This window comes from Mangifera indica, unplaced genomic scaffold (assembly GCF_011075055.1).
Source record: "Mangifera indica cultivar Alphonso unplaced genomic scaffold, CATAS_Mindica_2.1 Un_0001, whole genome shotgun sequence".
NCBI lineage: Eukaryota > Viridiplantae > Streptophyta > Magnoliopsida > Sapindales > Anacardiaceae > Mangifera > Mangifera indica.
This window is the reverse complement of record NW_025401093.1, coordinates 912133-921464: the sequence shown is the minus strand read 5'-3', so window position 1 is coordinate 921464 and position 9332 is coordinate 912133. Positions and strand designations below refer to the sequence as shown.

Sequence of the window (9332 nt, the reverse complement as noted above, 5' to 3'; positions counted from 1 at the left end):
AAAAGTTTCTTATTTGCAATTCAAGAAATAAACCCAACTCATATGATTGAAATCATTTGTAAAAAGAAAAATATATCGACTACCACCAAAAGTCTTAATACTCAGAGGCCCACATAAATCAACATGTATTAATTCAATACAATTAGATACTCTCCAAAACTTGCCTACAAGAAAAGACTTTTTACTTTGCTTTCCATAAACACAACCTTCACTAAACTCAAATTTATCAAGTTTAGGTAGCCCAAAAACCATTTCCTTTTGGCTTAACAATTTCAACCCATTAATATTTAAATGACCTTAAAACAAATGCTACAATTTTGCTTCACTAAATCCTTTAGTAATTAAGATAGATTCTTTAAACTATTAAAACTTCAAGTGGAAAGATTTTATTACTGATCATTTTAACAATAGCAGTATTTTGTCCTGATTTTTTATCTTTAATAAAACATGTCCCATTATCAAACAAAATACAACATCCACTCAGAATCAATTGCCCAATACTTAATAAGTTATGAGTCAAACTAGGAACAAGCATTACATCATGCAGTAATTTTCCTTAATCATGGCTAATGAAGGAAACCGTACCTTTTTCTTCAACTTGAATCTATTTGTTGTCTTCTAACCTCACTTCTAAAACTCATTGAGCTCTTTGAATAATGACTGTATACTTAACATATGATTAGAGCATCCACTATCCAAAAATCAAATATCACTAGAGACAACATTATCACAAAAATGAGCCATGAAAAGCTTACTTTCATCATTTTTCTACTCTCCAAAACTTGCTTGATTGTTCTAATCTTTTGTTTTAGTCCAATCAGCTTTCTTGTGGTTAAGTTTCTTATAATAATGGCACCGAATTGAGCTTTTATTCTATATATTTTGACCACATTGTCCTCTACCTCTACCATGACCTCGATTATGAAAACCGCCTCTGTCTTATGGTTTTCCAATTGAATATTGTGACTTGTCTTTGTGAGTTGACTCCCTTTTACTTGAAATGTCTTTTCCTCATTCTTTTCATGTGTCTTAGTCAATGTTTCTTTATGAGCTTGCAAAGAACTCATTAGTTCATCAAAAGAATAATTAGATAAATCATGTGATTCTTCAATTGCAACAATTACATGCTCAAATTTTGGAGAAAGACTTCTTTTCATCAATAATTTTCTCACCATATGACTTCATCTGATTAACAAGAGAAGAGACTCTAGACAAATAATCTTGCACAAATTCATTAATTTTCATAGATAAGTTTTCAAATTCACGACGATAAATTTGTAATTTTTTTGTAACCACCTTTCTTGAACCTTGAAACTCTTTTTTCAAAATTTATTAGGCCTCTACTAAAGTATCTGATGTTGCAATTCTTAAGAAGATTAACTTATGCACTACTTGTTTTATGAAAAATAAGGCATCTTTCTTCTTGATTGCTTCAATTGTTCCTCTTCCATGACATTAAGCTCTTTCACATAAGTGTATCCATTTTCAACCAAGTCCCACAATTCTTGAGACTTAAACAAAGTCTTCATTTTGATACTCCAAACCTTATATTTTTTACCATTGAAGATGGGCATTTAGGGTTAGGATAAGGTTGAAGAATTGTTTGTTGTCATTTAGGTCTTGCTTTTAACACCCAGTTAAAGAACGTAACCTAACTATAATACCAAGAATGTTGAAATTGAGAGAAAATAAAATAAATTGAATGTAAACTCTAAAAGCATTTTACTAGCTGAGAAAAAGTTAAACGTAGTACATAAAACAATGAAATAACATGCCTTTTATAATCTTACAAAAGAACCCATTATCCTATTTTTACTAAATCACGTTACTCACTTTTCAAACAACCTACATATCAATTACTTAACATAAAACTAGGAACCCATGATTCTTTATTTCAGTAACTAAACTTAAAATTAGGAAACCATAAACACACATATTAATTACGATTTCAACCTAAATAAAAAGTCTAATTTAACCTTAAATAAATTTAAATCATTATTTAACATTAGGAAGGTTATCTTAGTACCTTGGAGATAGAAAAACAAAAGAAATTGATTCTCAAAATGGAAGTTCCTTTGGTATTTCTTAAAGCTTGGTGGATAGAAATTTTTTATATTTTTCTTGGAGTTTTTTACTTGAGAACAATTTATCTGATGCCCAGTTGGTAACAGAGAAATATCTTGGTAAAAGTTATCTGATCTCTGAACACAAAAGTTAAAGTGTGTACTCTATAAAATAGTCCACAAAAATAACAAAATAACAAAAATGATCAAATGAAATAAGAGAAGCAGGTCCCTAAACATCCATAAAAAGAACTTTCAAAGGTCTAGAACAATTTAACGAGGAAATACCAAATTGTAGTTTATGGTTTTTATTACATAAATATGCATTGTAAGGATTAGAAAATAAGCAAGATAATGGTAACTTGTGAGAAGCAATAGTCTAATGGAGAACCCTTAAGAATGGGTGGCCAAGATGACTTTGCCAGAGGTTAATGGTTGAAAGGTTTGACATGTTGCCATAAGAGCAGTGTGTTGTTGTGAAGATGATCTAGTCATTAGGGTTAGCTACTCATATATATTTCCTGTACTCCGATCTCTCACCAAGGCTGCCCCGTCATTAGATCCTTCACAAGAAAGAAATTAGGAAAAAATTCAATAGAAGTGTTATTATGGGAACAAAATTAAGAAACAGATGGAAGATTTTTCTTAATGTTAAATGTAAAAGTGGAACCACCAGATTTTAGAGTAGTAACTCTTACATGAGTAATAGGAATGTTATTACCATTTCCAATCATGATGTCTTCAATGCCATTATAGTCAAAATGAATGAAGAGGTTTTGCAAGTCCGAGGTAATGTGGTAACAGGCTTCAGAGTCAACTAACCATTTTGATTGATTACTTGAAGTTTCATGACTTGAGTAGTTAGCTTGCAACTAGGTGGAAGGCATAGGATGCGACCTACATACTTTGGCAACATGACCAAGCTAGTCACATAATTGACAAACAACTCGAGGTTGGTTCCAATGGAAAAGAGGTTGCCAATTCTGATTTGATAGATTAGGATAGTTATGGAATCCATGACTTTCATAAGAAGTTTGTTGAGATTGATGACCATTGTTCCCATTATTACCATTATTGTTTCCTTTATAGTTCGATTGTTTTTTAGACTATTAAAGTGGTCGCTTTTGCATTTCTTGTTAGATTACTTTTGAGAATATTGAGCTATAATGGAAAAGTCTTCTTTTGGTGAAGTTAAGTGTTGGAAGTGGGATTCATAGTCTAGAAGTTTCCCTATTAACTCTTTGAAAGATATGGGTGATTCTCTAACACGTAAAGCAACCTTAAGCTCTTTGTAGTCATCGATGAGGCCATTGAGTGTATGAACCACAATTTCGCCATCACTCAACTAATGGTCGATCATAGCAAGGTCATCAAAAATGGTTTTTACTAGTTGCATAAAATCATAAATACTTTTCCTTCTTGATTGACTTTAGTAAGAGAATCAATGAGACCAGCCATTTGGGTATTGGCATAGGTGTTTTTAGTTTGAGTCAAACTTCCTCTACCTTTTTGTACCAAGACACTAGCGGGCTTATTGGTCTAAAAAAAGTAGTTTGGATGGCAAGGAATAGCAATCGATCTTGACAAATCCAAGTCTTATATTCAAGATCATTAGTTGGTGCACATGGATAGGTTCCATCTAGAAATTTCATGAGATCATACTTGAGAAGAAAATGCATCATTTGTGAGCTTCACATCGAATAATTTTCTCTCTTTGATAGTTTTTAAGGAATGAGTACAATGGTATTAATTGAAATAACTTAAGTTGAAAGATTTTTTTAAGAAGGATTTTCATTACCAGGCATAATTGTGACTGTGTTTGATTTAGCCATGATTGAAATTTAAAACAAGGTGAAGAAGGAGCCTAGGGCTTTGGTACCATAAAAAAAATATGTAAAATAAATGTAATAAATTCTTAATTTTATTTCTGAATAGTAAAAATATTTTATATATGTATATTGCTAAATTATAAAGGGAAATTAATCTTTTAGGATAAACTAAATATATATAATTGGATGAAAAAATATTATAAAAGTATTTACAAAATTTCAACCAAGAATTAAAGGGATAACTATGACTTGATTTGAGTGATTAATAGTTTTACCTTATCACAAGAAACAAGAAGAAGTTTCTTAATTGATAGAGTGATTGATAGTGTTCACTTATCATAAGAATCAAGAAGTTTTTGGTTTGATTAAGGACGTTGACTTATTATTGATTTAATTGATAGAGTGATTAATGATGTTTATTTATCAATAGCTTATGTTTTTCTTCCTTTCATATTTTAATAAATTTTTCTTCATTTTTAAGAGTCCTTTTTTGGAAACACTCTTTGGTTGCAACAACAGAATAAATAAATAATAAAGATTTTCAAAATATTAAATTTTTAATTCTTGTTTGATGTTCTTATAACCATTTTTGTTTAATCAGCGTAGGCATTTGAATTAAAATATTTATTTTATATTGAAATCACATTAGTGTGATTTTGATTAAAAATTGCATTAATTTTAAATAGAAATCGCATCAAAGTAATATGATTCTTGGAATCATAAAAAAGAATAGTATTATGGATGGTTAATTTTAATTTTTTTAAAAATTTAAAAAATTAGTGTTATTTAATCTCTAGAATTTTTTGTATTTTCAACAAATTTATACAAAAAATTAATAATTTTTTTTAACAAATTTAACAACCTAAAAGAAAAATGGTCAAACCTTGGCAGGGAATAAATAGTCATCTGGCCTAACCAAAAAACATATATATATATTAACAAAATAGCAGGAAAAAAAATTAAAAAATGCTGAAGCTTAGCAGCACATCTGAGCAGGCCATCACCGGTAACAGGTTGTACAGTGCATTTAAAAGAATGAAGCCAACAAAATATTCACAGGAAGAGAAGCATCCTCGTGGAAAATATACATACATAAGATATCAGCTCATTGTAAAGTAGAAACAATATATCTTAGGTGATTACATCAGACAATGGCAATGGGACTGCAAAACAGGAAATACAACACTGAAGAGATAAGTGCCAATTTATAAGCACTTGAAAATCAACAATTCTTTCCATTTCTTGACCATTTTGAGTCCCTTCTTGTTCTTTGTCATCATCATAACTTAACTCTAGTTCTTCTTTTAAAAAGATTTCCAAAAGACTGTTGACTGACAATTGTCGTGAAGGGGTAGGGAGTGGAAATCGACTTAATTTAGGGTTAGTCAATCTCAATTTAATTGGATTTGGATTTTTGATTGTTAATGTTGTCTTTACAACCAAAATAATATTATTATGTAAGATGTTGTCTTACACCAAGTAGGTTATATTGTTTCGGATAGGTTTGAGGTACGGGTTTGAACACTTTTTATTTAAGCATAAGTGCGAAAAAAATTTGAATGGAATTTCTGTCTAAATCTGGTTCAAGCCCAAAATTTTTTCTGTTTGAATAATTGTCCAAAACAATTATGAGTTCTACAAATATTGTGAATGAATTATATTTATATGTTCTCAATTGTATATATTGGAACACTCCCCTTTAGATATATGTCATTTTTCTGAAATATATACTAAAAAAAATGTGTTAATTTAAAATTTTTTCCCTAATCACAAGCAACAGGTAATAAAAGCATGATAATCCAATACATAATGTTAAGAACATAAATATAAATCCCAAAACAAATACACACATATGAAGTCCACAAACACAAAAGATTAAAATGATCCTTGCTTCATGCAATGTCCCAAACTGCCTTGTTGGCTCCCTTGCCGCCTTGTTGATTCAAATACCTACTTGCAAAATCACAAAGGAGAATATAGTGAATGAAACACACTCAGTAAGTAAGTGACCTCTTAACATCATACATATAACAATAATTAATACTCATAATCCATATCGATGTTCTATTTCCAATCATATTGTAGTATTTCGAATGTTTCTTCAACATCCAAATTGCCCATCCGAGTTATTTTGGTGCTCATCGCCTGTTCTTCAATGATAATGTCATCCCATATGATCGATGTCAAACAATGAATATTGATATTTCGAACTCCTAATGAAAGCATGAGACATCATAGATGTCAATCATAAAGTACACCTAATACATTTATCAACTAAACTTCAAGCTATGGATATCCTATCACAATAGAAGTAAGACCTCGGGCCTTTCTCAATATTACACAAGCATCCTAAATGTTAAAATGTTTAGTATTAATGTGTGCACAAGCATTCTAAATGCTAAGGTGACCAACACCAATGCATGATCATCAAATGGATATCAAGATCACACAGACCAGTCTTAATGTTTTCACAACCACACTGCACACAACTTGATGACTAAAATAAGATAATATATCATTTTCAGTTTTCAACGCAAAATCATTCCAATTGGGATTTGTGTCATTAAACATATAGTCAAGAACCCCCAAATCTCTTTCATATTGCCAAACACACATTCCAACACATTAAAATGCTCATTTCGCCTTCGTTAGGGTTTTGATATTCATATTTGTCTTTGCTTGGGTCTTGTTATTCCTTCTCCTCATATTCATCTCTCATAAGGGTAAACTAATCATTTTATCACTAGATGCGAACATTACCATTCATACAAGCATCACTAACTTCATGCATGATTAGTTTCAAATTTTCCTAAATATACACAAGGGTGTGTCCTTCATACAGAGGAGTATATTTGCTCAACCAACATAGGCATGCAACTTGGGGTAGGATACATAGACATATGTCTCATACCACACAAATATACACCTGATTTCAAATTAACATGCCTATGTATTAACCTAACATAGGGACAATTTTGTCTAATTTTACATGATTGTGTGCTTACACCTACATGGGCATGTATCGTCATTTCGCAGAACTTTGCTTTGCCTGAATTTACATTCTTTGATCCTCATTCTTCATTTCAACTTAACAAAAATCACACTAATCAACAACTCATCTAGGCCTAAATATATTTTTATCATTTAACGACCACCCATCATGTATAATCAAATAGATCAAACATAATCAATTCTATAGTTTCCGTGACTTCCGTCAACACTACATAATCAAGTAGCATTCAATCTAACAATACGCCAAACATCAAATTTATGATAATATTCTTTGTTTTATAAGTCCTTTATGCCACATATTATGACCAAAACTTAATGTACATTTACACAATCTGTAATATTAACTTGGCTAAGCAACATACCAAACTTAAACTTATCGACATAATCACTTAGTTCATCCAATCATATCCATAATGATAATAAAGAAGCTATAATATGACGCATGACCATTCTAGCTCATGCTCTTAAAAACCAAGACTTTATATCAAGATGAAATTAATCACTGACGAGACTATAGTTAGTTATTTATGATATTTATTAATATATTGTCTATGCAATTTGAACCTAGACTTATGTTTGAGGATTCTTACAACTCTACCACTTTTACTAGCCTTTAGCATCTTATTAACTTTATATCTTGTTTTCCCGTATATTGATCAATATTTAAAGATTGAGCAATACTATATATATGTACTTTTGACACACAAATATATACACATAGATGTGTCATAATGTAATTAAGTATTATTTTATCATTAATTTAAAATTGTTTAATCATATCATGACACATCTATGTATACACATTTGTGTATTAAAAGTTTATATACATAATTTTATTATTAAATGTTTAAAAGTAAAATGGACTACTGGTCACCGCATCATTAGAAAATTTACATAATTCAGTATTCATTGATAAACTGAAAGTACAAGCATTTTCATATACAACTCACCGCAATTACAAACAAAGATAGAATAATTCATACTGGCTAATTTTAATGTCTAATATCATAACAATAATTGATAATGTCCAAGCACAATTAATTATGCAGTTAGAAAGGAGGCATCCGTGGTAATACCACACAGACCTTCCTTAGTATCAATGTCTTGCTGCATCCTTGTGTATCCTTCCTCTCCTCAAGAGGTGCCTCATCAATTCTTTAGCAGCCAATACTTGGTACCATCGCTTGTGCTGTCATAGCCAACCGCTGTAACACTATGGTCTAGCTCAATTTCGCACTCTCATTTGAAAACACCACTTGAATATAATTGAAAATTAGCTCCAGTAGCATCAACCGACACTGAAACTGGGTGGTTTGGCACAGCCTTTAATAATGCTGACTTGCTATCAGCTGGAACATTTTGATACCCACTGATTTGAGCTACATGGACAGCCTCCTTCATCGTGTCACAAGTTCCATTATCTCCATGATACGGGTAATTTTTCTTACTATTGATGCCATGGTTTTTCACTACGAACCCATTTTCCATCAATCCACCCTCGCAACCTTGATTCTCTCCGCCAGAATCACAGGAGATTAGTTCTTGCTCGGATAGGGCGATCAATGCACCGGTGGTGATTGAATGGATGCCTTCTGAGGCTGCAACAGTTGAGAAAGCCCAGCCATTTCCTATTTATGGTTGCAGACTATTTGACATTTGTGCTTCAATGTAAAATAAATTCAAATGAACGACTACCATCTTAAAAAAAAAGTTGTTACTAATTTCTCACCACAAGTGCCTTGGTCCTTAACAGAGGTAACAGCTCCTTTTATCCTCCAGTCGATGCTAGTCGGCACAGATTTCATATTTTCATACATGAATGGTGTTTCTTTCCTTGAACCGAATCCATTAGGTCTCCTGTATAAATTCTTGGAAGCCTTGAACTCTTCGTTGGTTTGATCAGCAAATGCATTAATGCTTAGCGTGTATGGTTTGCTTCTAGCTGCATTAAAAGATTCTATGTATTCAACATTATCCTTGATTATCTTAAAACCCTTTCTTTCTCATCAGCATCCTTGTAGACCTTTCCATACTTTGACATCCATTGTTCATGTCTCTCTCGGAATGAAAACTCTTGGAGCTCGCGGGATGTAACTTGGAGTGCTGCAATTGCCCAAATGATAAAAATGTCCGCCACACATAACTTTTGGTACCTTGAAGCAATAGTCGAAGAGGAAATGGTTGCTATATATGCACTCATGCCTTTGTAACCATTGTCTATGTAGCGGACTAGTACACTCCATCACTGCAGGATTCATCCTAAAATTAGGTTCCCAAATATTCTCCAACAGGGACAGGAGCCTTGAAATCTAGACTCCCCGGCAAATTCCATATGACTTTGATGGGTCGATTGTGTTCCGTGTAAGTTGCTCTCCTTTAAATTTTGTACTTTTTCAGTTTCAGCATTATTCAAGAGAGCTAACCTGCC

The 9332-nt window shown here is 31.9% G+C and overlaps 1 pseudogene; it reads right to left on the bottom strand.

Annotated features, from left to right (window-relative positions):
- Positions 1 to 7945: 7945 nt before the first annotated feature.
- On the bottom strand, positions 7946 to 9104 carry LOC123205088 (annotated as a pseudogene).
- Positions 9105 to 9332: the final 228 nt, after the last annotated feature.